Source organism: Somniosus microcephalus, chromosome 6, assembly GCF_052327205.1.
Source record: "Somniosus microcephalus isolate GS21.2 chromosome 6, FLI_Smic_1.0, whole genome shotgun sequence".
Lineage (NCBI taxonomy): Eukaryota > Metazoa > Chordata > Chondrichthyes > Squaliformes > Somniosidae > Somniosus > Somniosus microcephalus.
Window position 1 is genome coordinate 225,442,171 of NC_140992.1, and position 12,745 is coordinate 225,454,915.

Consider the following 12,745-nt stretch of genomic DNA (forward strand, 5'->3'; position numbering starts at 1 on the left):
GGACAAAGGGATTAATTAAGAAAGGGAAAATAGAATATGAGAGTAAGCTTTCAGGGAACATAAAAACTGACTGTAAAAGCTTTTATAGATATGTGAAGAGAAAAAGATTGGTGAAGTCAAGCATAGGTCCCTTGCAGTCAGAATCAGGGGAGTTTATAATGGGGAACAAAGAAATGGCAGACCAATTAAATACATATTTTGGTTCTGTCTTCACAAAGGAGGACACAAATGTCGGGGAACATAGGGTCTGATGAAAGGGAGGAACTGAAAGAAATCAGTATTTGTAGGGAAATGGTGTTAGGGAAATTGATGGGATTGAAGGCTGATAAATCCCCAGGGCCTGATAATCTACATCCTAGGGTACTTAAGGAAGTGGCCCTAGAAATAGCAGATGCATTGCTGATCATCTTCCAACATTCGATGGAACCTGGAACAGTACCCATGGATTGGAGGGTAGCTACTGTTACCCCACTATTCAAAAAAGGTGGTAGAGAGAAAATGGGGAATTACAGACCGGTAAGCCTGACATCGGTAGTGGGGAAAATGCTAGAGTCCATTATAAAAGATGGAATAGCAGATCACTTGGAAAGCAGTGACTGGATCGGACAAAGTCAACATGGATTTACAAAAGGTAAATCGTGCTTGACTAATCTACTGGAATTTTTTGAGGATGTAACTGGTAAAATAGATAAGGGAGAACCAGTGGATGTGGTGTATTTGGACTTTCAGAAGGCTTTCGATAAGGTCCCACATAAGAGATTAGCATGTAAAGTTAAGGCACATGGGATTGGGGGCAAGGTGTTGACTTGGATAGAGAACTGGTTGGCAGATAGAAAGCAAAGAGTTGGAATAAACGGGTCTTTTTCCGAGTGGCAGGCAGTGACTAGCGGGGTTCCGCAGGGATCGGTCCTTGGACCCCAGCTATTCACACTGGCCCAGAACTTGGTATCGGGGGCTTGCCGCGCGTGCAAGCCCCCGATGTGCACTCACCCTGCGCGCCGACATCTGAAACCTGGCCCGCAGTGGATTTCCTTTCAGTGGCCAGGTTCTGATGTCGGCGCGCTGTGCTAACCTGACCCAGCGGCGTAGTTAGTGCGATGTGCCGGCTGGGATCAGGTGAGCACTGTTCAGCCAATCAGGGGAGGGGAAACTTCATTCATAAGTTTGAGAGTAAGAACTGTCAAACTCATGAGAAGTACTGCACCCCAAAACACTACTTAAACTTTAAATAAAATTTTGAAAAACATCCCAATCATTAAATTAAATATAAATAAGTTAAAAAAAATAATTTAAACAATTTTTTTTTTTGAAAAAGATACATTTTTTATAAAAAGGGTCTAAAACTAAACTTACCTTATTGTAGATTCTTTAAAATAATACACCTGTGGAAAAAAACATTCTAAATTGCACTAAAACACCACTTACCTGTAAAAATAAATATTACGTGTGCTTTTTACAAGCGTAAAGACCGGAGGCCTTTACACATGCACAAATCCCCCAAAACAGAGGAAATCCAGGACGCACGCGCTGCCCCCTACAGCGCACGTGCTAGCCTCTTCAACTCTTGGGTGAGAGGAGAGGAAATGCCGGTTTTCAGCGCATGCGCTGTGCACGCTGAAAACCAGCATTTCCTCCGGCCAGACGCGTGAGTACCCCTTCCGTACTCACGCATTTGGGGAGGAATTACTGCCCCAATATATATTAATGATCTAGACAAGGGAACTAGATGTAATATCTCCAAATTTGCAGATGACACAAAGCTGGGTGGATGTGTGTGCTGTGAGGAGGATGCCAAAAAACGACAGGATGATTTGGACAGGTTGGGTGATTGGGCAGAAGCATGGCAGATGCAATATAACGTGGATAAATGTGAGGTTATCCACTTTGGTGTCAAAAACAGGAAGGCAGATTATTATCTGAATGGCAATAGATTGGGAGAAGGGGGAAGTGCAACGAGACCTGGGTGTCCTTGTACACCAGTCGCTGAAGGTAAGCATGCAGGTGCAGCAGGTGGTTAAGAAGGCAAATGGTATGTTGGCCTTCGTAGCGAGAGGGTTTGAGTACAGGAACAAGGATGTCTTGCTACAGTTGTACAGAGCCTTGGTGAGACCACACCTTGAGTATTGTGTGCAGTTTTGGGCACCTTATCTGAGGAAGGATGTTCTTGCCATGGAAGGAGTTCAGTGAAGATTCACCAGGCTGATACCTGGGATGGCAGGAATGACGTATGAGGAGAGATTGGGTCGATTGGGCTTGCACTCGCTGGAGTTTAGAAGAATGAGAGGGGATCTCATTGAAACTTACAAAATTCTGGCAGGACTGGACAGACTAGATGCAGGGAGGATGTTCCCGATGGTCGGGGAATCCAGAACCAGGGGTCACAGTCTAAGGATAAGGGGTAGGCCTTTTAGGACAGAAATGAGGAGGAATTTCATTGGCCCAGAAATTCGGGTCTCCATGGGTGAGTACGCACGGGGTACTCACCTGTAGGCCCAATGGAAGTGCCGGTTTCCTGCATGCACTGCGCATGCACGGGAAACTGGCACTTCCGTTCCCCTGAAAGAAGGGGTTCAGAGTTCGAACGCTTGCGCAGGAGAGGCTGCGCGTGCGCATCGAACTTACATTTTTATTACAGGTTTTCCCGGGAGGGTAAGTCTCCAGAAATTACACATATAAAAAGCAGGCATAAGGCCTGCTTTTTACAAGGTAAGTGATGAATTAATTAAAATTAAAACATTTTTTCCACAGGTTTATTATTTTTAAATACTTTAAAGGAAGGTAAGTTTATTTTTAACCCGTTAGAAAATAAAATGATCTTTTTCAAAAATTTTAATTATTGTTTAAATAGTTATTTCATGTAATTTATAGTTTATTTAAAAAATGTGATTTAAAAAAAAAAATTATTTGAAGATTTAGTGATGTTTTGGGGTCAATAGTATTTATAAGTCTCAAACTTATGAATGGGCATTCCCTGCTCCGATTGGCTCTCCATGGCCCACGTGATCCCAGGGGACGCATCGAACTAACTGCGCCCCTGGGATACGCAAGCACTGCGCGCCGGCAGTTGGAGCAGGCCCAGGATCGGAATTCCACGGGGCCCCACAGCACAACGGCCGGTGTGCAAGGTAAGTGCAGGTTGGGGGCTTACACCTGCGGGAAGCCCCCGACCCGACTTTCTGGGCCTTTGTTTTTTGAGCCATCAGGAAACTGTCCCCCAGAGCTAGCTATGATTTGGGAACCAGATTTGAGTGATTTGTTTTTAATCTTTCAACAATAAATAGCCAAAGATATGTTTTGTAAAGGACAATATTGTTACCAGAGAATCTAAAGTCTTGAAATATTTATTTGGTCTCACCAAAGAGTATATGTATTTCAGCACACAGTATATGCATACTTGCACCTTTAGCCCAATATTAGCCCAAGATCTTTGCCCTCTCCTTCCCAGTCTAGGATCAAATTCTTACAAGTAGATGTACCTCCCTCCTCGCTAATTGTCTCATGGGGGGGAATTTTGCCGGCACTTGGGGCGGGTTTGGAGGCGGGACATCCAGCAAAAATTGCAAAGATTGACAGTGGGTCGGAAGCCCGCTGTCAACCCGCCTCCAATCAATCTTCCTAGGTGTCGGGTCCCCGATTTGCACATGGACCCGACACCTGGCGGTGGGAAGAAGATTATAGGCACTTAACTGCTTGTTAACAGGTTGTTAACAGGCAGTTAAGAGGTTTTTTGTAATTTTGACAGATCTACTGCGGGCTTCCCAACATCCGGACACCACGCCAGGTAAGTGTGGTGTGCTGTAGGTCTACTGTGATGCTTGTGCATTGATAACAGCTGCAGAAGTGGTGTGAAGGATCCAATGGTACACTGGTAAGTTTCAGAGGTAAGAAAATGTTGGGAAAATCATTTTTAATGTATTTAGACTTTTCTGTAGGTGACAAGTTTGGAATTGTTTGTGTAGTCCCACCTCATTGGGAGAACCTCTCTCACCAGTGACAGATCGCTTCTGTAACCTCACCTGCAGCTGGCATCTGTTCTAGCCTAAGGAGGGAGTCACTGGAGAGCCTGGGTGCAAGGGCTCACCTTTGCACAGTGATTGCCAGCGCTTGCAGCACATCAATACTGTCAAACACTGAAAAATCAGCTGTCAAAAAAAATTGTCCCTGGCCCCTTTAAGATGACACGTCATCAACTGACGTCATTTGACACCGGCTTTCTCTTAATTGGCCGGCAAGCCTGCAGGGCAGGCTTAACAAAGCCAATTGACGCAAAATCGCGTCTGTGCGTCGGACGTCGTTGGGGGCGGGATTGGAACCTGGAAGGCAGCTGTCCCGCCCCCAAGCCGCATAGAGAGGAAAAATCGCGTCCTATGCTTCACCTTGCTTTCATTTGCTCATTTTGGACCTCATTTAAGGTTGTCGTGATGTAGTGATTTAACAGCTGAAATGTAAAATTACGTGCACAGTTTAATGCATGTCGCTGTCTATGGAAGAAAATACTGTCTCAGCCTTTATAAATATTCAAAATAAATGTTAGATATTTGACAGCACACTTAACATGTGAGGTAGTGTTGCATCTGCTTTTGTAGTGACTTCAGGAACTATTCCTACTCCTCCAAATCTAGGAGTTGAGTTCTACTCAAACCTCCAAAGGAATTCACATTAAGGCCACTTTGGTTTCTGTGAGCAAAATAGCAATTGGGAGCAAGTGAGAAATGTATTTGGAAATAAAAGTCTTGGGGGTGGGGGGTTAATACCATCAAACGATAACAGAAATTAATGCAGCAACAGCAATGCAGATAAAGCAATCTCCTAAGTTCCAAAAAATATAAATGGCCTAGCTTCTGGCAACAATTTTTCTTTTTAGAAACGTAGTTAAAGCTTGTTTGCCAACCAAAACTTATAAAGTAATACCTGCCTTTTAAGATGCCGACTCCCAGAAACTGTGTTGCACCTGCTTTTAACTGGGTGAGCAGCGCTCTCTGAGCAAAAAGTGAGAATGTTGCAAGATCCAACAATTTGGAACTATAATGAGGCTTGCACTGGCCATTAGTGCGGCCTCAGAAATGACAGCTTTTTTCTGCACTGCAAAATATAACCCGCTATTAATTACGCCACTGGCAGAACTCATAAAATAGGCCCTGAGAAAAGGTAATGTGAAGGGATAACTTCCGTGTAATAATGATATCTAATCTTGTAAGCCGTCTAGCTAAGGTGGAGTAATCGATGAAATGCAAATCTTTCCTATCTCTGGGGTTTCGACCATTGTTATATTTTTGCCCCTACTCTGTGGTTGCCCACTCCATCTTCTCACTTCTGTTATTCCAGTGTCATTATATAAGGTACAGTTAAATACACATAACCCTTGGAAGATTGCAGCCGTGAAAATGCATGCATGCATGGATACATAAAACTCAGGAGATTTGAGTCTCATTTCTGTCTCCTTGATCCAAACCACTTATACACAGAGCTCAAGAGGGTTAAGATATACATCCCATAACTCAATCCTGAGGAGATCCGATATTTGCTCACACGTGATTGATGTCCAGAACAGTTAGGGAGCATGAAGCGTGTATTTGCAAAGGAAGCTCATAAGAAAAGTTACATGACCAAAATCTTACTGGCCGGAATTTTCCGTACCTGGGCGGGTTGAGGCGGGCGGTCGCCGTGGCGGGTCGTGACCCCGTTCCTGATTCCATGCCACTCCTCAGAGCGACTTTGTGTTAATGGGGCCTATTAAGCCCAACCTGTGCATTACCTGGCCCGATTAAAAGGTGCGGGTCTGATGACGTCAGCGACGACACGTTTTCAGCCGGGATATTTAAAGGAGCCATGGCCACATTGCATTTGGAGGTTCATCTAGGAGTGTGCAGGCAGCACACTGCACAATTGGACTGCTGGAAAGAGTGCCAAATATGACTGCACTGAGACAGATGGTTGCATCAGGTTCTCCGATGACTACCTCCACATGCTTGTGGAGGGAGTTGGAGCACGCAGGGAGGTCCTCTTCCCTTCTAATGGGCGGAAGAGAGCTTCCCAGGAGACCAAAAGAGCCTGGCTCCAAATAGCATAGGATTTAAACTGCAGGGATGTGGTCAGGAGGTCCTGGGTGCAATGCTGGAAATGTTGCAATGATCTCATTAAATCAGTGAAGATGAGTACAAAGCCACACTCAACTTCATCCTGCTGTGCCTCTCATCGCATCCCCATCACTCTGCCTTCCCTACCCTACTCCTGCTCATCCTTACTCACACTAACATAACTTGCACGTCCACCCATCCCTCTCTATCTACATCATCACACCCCCATCTTACTAGCCGCCCCTCACACTCACCCTCACCCTAATGCAATCATACAAACTAACACACAAGGAGACCACTTGGCATTGCCACCCCACTCCATCATAGTCTCCCTCTAAAGATCTAACCCATCCATTCCTTACACTCATTCCATCACTCTCACTCAACCTTCTTTTTTCCCTCCTTGCAGGAAAAGAGAGCCCACAATAAGAGGGAGAGGGAGAGAACCGGAGGTGGAACGCCATCATTGGCAACCCTAACATTAGCAGATGAGACTGCCTTGGAAGCTTCAGGAGTCGCCGAGCATCTGGAGGTGGGAGACGGAGAGAGGGGGACATCTCAGCAACCTGGTGACAGAATTACATCTCCTACAACTACAGGCATACATCAGTTGCTCATATGGGGACTGATGTCATCAGCCACTGATGGTCATCATGTGCATAATTGTATCTGTACCCATTCTTCATATGACATATCTAACTCATCTCTTTACTCTCCCACAGGTCCATCAAGAGCTCCCCTCAACCCCCCACTGTCTAGGAGGAAGAGGAAGATGACTCCTCAGAGGAGCCTCTGAGGGCGCACCGTCACTAGACATAAGTGCACTCAGCACCAGCGCAGAGACACACACCTAGGTGGGTCCCACACGAGATAGAGTAGTGTTGTCACCTGATGTCTCACAACTCACTAGTGAGCAAGAGGAGATGGTGGAGATAGGGACAGCAGTGGCGAATCCTCGCTGGAGGGAGCCCAGATGTCTCCTCAGATTGCGATGGCCGAGTCTGCCCCTGCACCGTCGCAGGAGGAGTAGACTTTGGCGGGGCCCTCAGAGTCTCCAAACCACAGAGGAGGACCGCCAAAAGCGTCTAAGCAGTCGCAGCAGGGAAGTGAGCAGTCTGTCTCTACCTCTGCAGAAGCCACAGGGGTTGCACCTCATAGAAGTATGCGTAAGAGAAAGATGCCAAACATGTAGATTAACAAGGGTGTTTTGTTAAATGATTCTATAAAGTTTCCATTACTGTAATGTCACACATAAAAATCTTTATTTTCACCACTTTCTGGTCATGGAGAAATTTGTGTGCACCTTTGGAAGTGGCTTAGTGAGTTGGAGGAAATGGTGAGACATAACGTAACCTCCAGCAATGGTGGTCAGTGTGAAAGGAATGTCTTGGTCATTGTAGGGATGCTTTATGGTGTTGTTGTGGGGTGGTGCCAACCTGGCACTGCATGTGGCAGCCATATGGGCATAATACGTAAAGTTAAGTAAATCTGGCCATGGTGAGCCCATCCTTGGCCTCCCGGGCAACAATGTGCTCGGCTCCTGGCGGGATCTGGACCACAGCTTCCTCCTCCTCCTCTGAAGAGGCTGTGTGCTCAGTGCCTTGCTCTTCATGCAGCGCTAATCCTCGCTGCTGCGCTATGTTGTGCAGGGTGCAGCAGACCATGACGATTCTGGAGACCCTGGCTGGTGTGTACTGAAGGGCTCCTCACGACCTGTCAAGGCATCTGAAGTGCATTTTCAGCATGCCTCTTGTCTACTCTATGACACATCTGGTGGAAATGTGGCTTTCATTATATCTCTCCTGAGCCTCATTACTTAGCCTCCTCAAGGGTGTCATGAGCCATGTCTTCAGTAGATAGTCTTTGTTTCCAAGCAGCCAGCTGGAAAGTCTGCTTGGAGGAGCGAAGAGCTGAGGGAGGGTGGACTGGCACAGGATGAAAGAGTCATGGCAGCTGCCAGGGAAATGGGTGCACATTTACATGGTGATCTTCCTATGGTTGCAGATGAGCTGCACATTGAGGGAGTGAAAGCCCTTGCAGTTGACAAAGACTCCTGGGTGATGATGGGGTGCCCTGCTGGCCACATGTCTGCAGTCAATGATGCCCTGCACCCGTGGGAAGCAAGCCTGAGCGGCAAAGCTGAGCACCCACTCAGTAACACCGGCTTCATCAGTGGCAAAGTTGATATAATTGACTGACTTGCCAAAGAGGGCATCGATGACCTGTGTGATGTATCTGTGGGCAGCCGACTGCGAGATGCCGCAAATATCTGCTGCAGATCCCTGGAAGGAGCCTGAGGCGAAGAAGTTGAGGGCACTGGTGACATTGACAGCCACTGGTAAGGCATGTCCACCCATTCCTCTGGGCTGCAGGCCTTCCTCCAGCAATCTGTATCATCTGTGATGACCTGGCGCGATAGCCTGAGCCTCCTTTGGTACTGCTGCTCAGTCATGTTGTGGAAGCTCATCCTCTGCCTGTATACCCTATGTTGGGGGTATTGCCTCCAGCACAGTGTAGCCCTGCACTGATGCCCTCTGTCCTGTGCAGTGGAGGTGGTTGAGGAGAAGGTTGGTAGTGGTGTTGTTGGTGCTGCTGGTGTGCCTGGTGCTGCTGGTTTTGGGGCTCATCGTGGTCCAATTCTGAGGACCAAGATGAGACAGTATAGATGGCACCCATGCTGATGGAATAGATGGCAGGTCAAGTAGAGATGACAGAAGCAATCTGTCAATGAGGTGATAGGTTCTAACTATGAGGTGGCACTGGATGATGACTTTGGTGGAAACGCTTGCAGCCTGTAGAAAACTAAATCTGTGCTGACAATGCAGTCAGCAACAGCTTCTGCCTGAGGAAAGTGATCAGCTGTGAGGTGAAAGTTTTTATTGTACTTTTCATGCTATGCACTAATCAGCTGGATCAATGGTCACTCAACTTCCACCTCAGGTTGACCGACATGGTTCTCGAGCTGCGTGATTCCCGTGGTCATCCAGGGAAATTTGAAAAGTAGGGTTAAAAAGACTCTTCAGTGTCTGACAAGTACTTAATAATGATTTAAATTAGCTCACCCGCCTCTGTTGTTCGGGTCGCTGCTGCGTCGGCAAACGTGCCCGAGGGAAAGGCCCGTGGGGGCAGGATGATGGGTTCCCAACCCACTGCAAGATATTTCAAATTTACCACCCGACCTGCCTCCCAATTCCATCCACTATCTTTCAAAATCCATGAAAGGTGCTTTATTTCCCTCAAAGAACTGGTTTAAAAACAATGAAGGTCTTTATTTTAATATATACGTGAATTAGCCCAGTCTGAGCTATTGACAAACTGATAGTAAGTCTTGCATTTAACCCAAAAGCAAATAGACTCCAGAATAGATAACAGAAAACGTTTTGGTAGATTTAACAAGGGAGCATATTATGCAGAGATTCATCATTTATATGAAATAATACAATTTTGTGAGACTATTATTTGGGATGCACTCTGCAAGATAGTAGAGAATCATATAAATAAAACTGGCTTTAATGTAATCTATTTTTACCTATGGGTGGTTTAGTTTACATCAATGAAAGCATCATCCAAAACCTTTTAAATAATCTACTCTTTCATCTACGATCTCTCGCATGATACTTCTTGTCAGAGTGTCATTATCCCTCCATATCTTTTATGACTTTACACTGGTTGTAGAAACTCATTTTATAGCTTCAACCACAAAAGCAGTAACTCATACTAAAAATTTAGTTCCATTAGGTGCGTTTGTTGTCTACTGTTTACCACACCCAGTTATTTTCTGTAGTATAGAATATGGAAAAGTGACCATGAAATGCAGTAGTAATAGTATTCTTAAGAATTTTAACAAATCTTGGAGTATACTGAAAAGTTCCAAATCATGAATAGTATTTTGAAGAGGGAAAGAAATATTTTATGGACTCTTCAGTTTATTCCACAGCACCAAAACGGATTTAAAAAGCCATAGTTGTTCTGATAAACAGAGCTGACTTATTGTAATTGTTTGTCCTGGTATTGTGAAATCCCTATGTCATGGGCAGGCTGTAATTGCATAATAAAACTCCACAGGGTGACTTGCTCTTTTAAATAAATTGCTCTTCAGTGGAGCAATCTATATCTCTGATTCTGGCTTGTAAATGTTTTATTAATAAACTATTTGTTGCATGGCTATCATTAAAATGTTGATTTGGAATGGTGGAATGGTTTTCTTTGCACAATAAATACCCTTGCAGTTTGAAACATAAGACTGTATCTTCAACAGACAATATATAATGGCTCGGATTCCTGTATTGACTTTGGTGCAAGTGAATATTAAACAGAGATTCCGCTGGTATAATTCAGTAGCATACAGTCAGATAGCCTCTGCATATGTTATCCAATCTATATGAGGAAAGAACAACAGCTCAGCCTTCATTATTATGTAAATAGTGATCAATCTGATTGCTAGTAATTTGTTCAGGCAGACCCACATTTAATAGATTCCTTCAAACAGTGATTGAATCTATATGGCAGCTGTATGTTTATGCTGACAAGCCAATCTGATGAAATGCTTACAGGAGCAGCTAAAGGATACCTAGGCCGTTTTTCTCTTGTACAATTGCGGTCTTCCTTCATAGTTATAATATGTGTTTGTGTGTGTTATAATAATGATTATGGTACTAGCCTAGCAACCCAGTGCTTTGGAAGTTCTTTGTCATGAACATCCAATTGGTTCACTAATGTCCTACAGCAAAGAAACTCTGCCATCCCGATTCAGTCCGGCCCAACATGTGACTCTAGTACACGCATAATATGGTTAACTCTTAAGCCCGCTGACATGGAAATCCAGCCACTCAATTGTGCAAACAAACACGATGCAAGAAGGAGGCCTACAACCACCAACTTCAACAATTAGGGATTGCCATCACTGCCCACCTCCCAAGGGCTATGATGTTGATCTGTTACTTGGGACTGAGATTCTTCTGTCTATATCATGACTGTTCTGGTAGCTTGAGTCTGTTGCTATTGATGTAAGAATCAGTTGGAAAATTACCAGTGCTACTTGGGAGGGGATGATGTTCCAACAACATTGCTGTTGATGGTAGAGGTTGCAAGGGAGGGGGTGGGTATTGAGTCCAGTGGCAGGGTCACCAATCAAGTGTAGGATTCGCAAAATTCCCACATTTCCCCAAGGTTATTAATAAAGGGGACCCTATGGACAATTCAAAAAGGGTACCCAAAAGATGGCGTCCGCACCTCGTGACCAAAAGCCTGTAAGATTTTAAAAGCTTGGACTCTGCAGCACAGAACAAGCTGTTTTGGGAAATCGAAACTAAAAATGCATTTCTGTGAAAAAGGACTTTTGTGTTTGAAAACCTAGACAGTTAAGCAAACACTGAATATGCATTTTGTCAGATTGGAACAGATCACCCCAGTTAGGTCTAAGTGCAAGGCCATTAGTTTGTCCGCATAAATAATCGGAAACAGCTTATGGAAACCATCAAAGCTGCACAGGCCGATTAAAATGCATTAATGACAATACAGCCCGGACATCGGGCCATTAGGTGCGATAAACGGCCATCTAAAACTATAGTTTAGATTGGTATAATCATTCAAAACAGCCTGCCAAAAGTGAAACAATGAACTGACCTGATTTGGCGCGTAGATAAGGGCCATCGAAAGGAGTATAACTGTAGGCCCTCAGTAGCAATCGGCCCTTGACTCTTACGCTTGACTCTTGCCCTCATGGCTCTTGCTCTTTTTTTCCTCCCACGCTTGCCGCCTGGCCACTGCCCGTGTCTTCCCGAATCCATCAGGGACGCCCGGCATTGCACCAGGCGAACACGGGCAAATCAGGCCAGACGAGGCGGGACGAGACAAGGCGAGATGGGACGAGACGAGACGAGATGAGATGAGATGAGGCGAGATGAATTGGAGGAAGATTGAAGAACGCTTCGAATAATCGGACCTTCAATCCAGCCGACCTACGACTATCTTCATGCAAACTTCAGCTGCTGCCGCCTGAGGAAGAAGAACCATCATCCCTGCGAGGTAAAGTACCCAAGCAAAGACTTTAACCTCGGGGTACTTTACCTGGACGATGCCCTTGCAGCGCCCTGAGACCACGTGATGATGGCAGGCCCCAGAGAGCACATAGAGCGAACCCCAAACACCACAACCGTTTGAACTCAGCAGATTTTGACTTGGTGAGCATGAATTCCTGGCCCCTCTTAGCTTAATCTAGTTAGGTATAGGGGTGGGATAAGGATAAGGGGATTGTTAATGTAGTTTGTTTTCCCTCGATGTGCCGTGTGTTCCCCATTCCCATTTGAGTGTATTTTCTTTTTGATAAGCCTGTAACTGCATAGTGATTTTCTCAGTATTGGTAATTTTTATCATCGTTTAATAAAGTTCACGGTTTTCTTGTACCAAACCAATTGCCTACCCATTTTTCTGTATTGCCGCCTGCACCTAAGTCCGGTGTCTAGAACCCAGGGGTGTGGGAGCGATTCGAACCGCTCACAGGCAGTCAGGGGCATAACTGACTGGCCACACGCCACTCCCTACACAAGTGAATTGCTTTGTCCTGGATGGTGTTGAACTTCTTGAGTGTTGCAGCTGCACCTATCCAAATGAGTGGTGAGTATTTCACACTCCTGACTTGAGCCTTTTAGATGGTGGAGAAGCTTTGA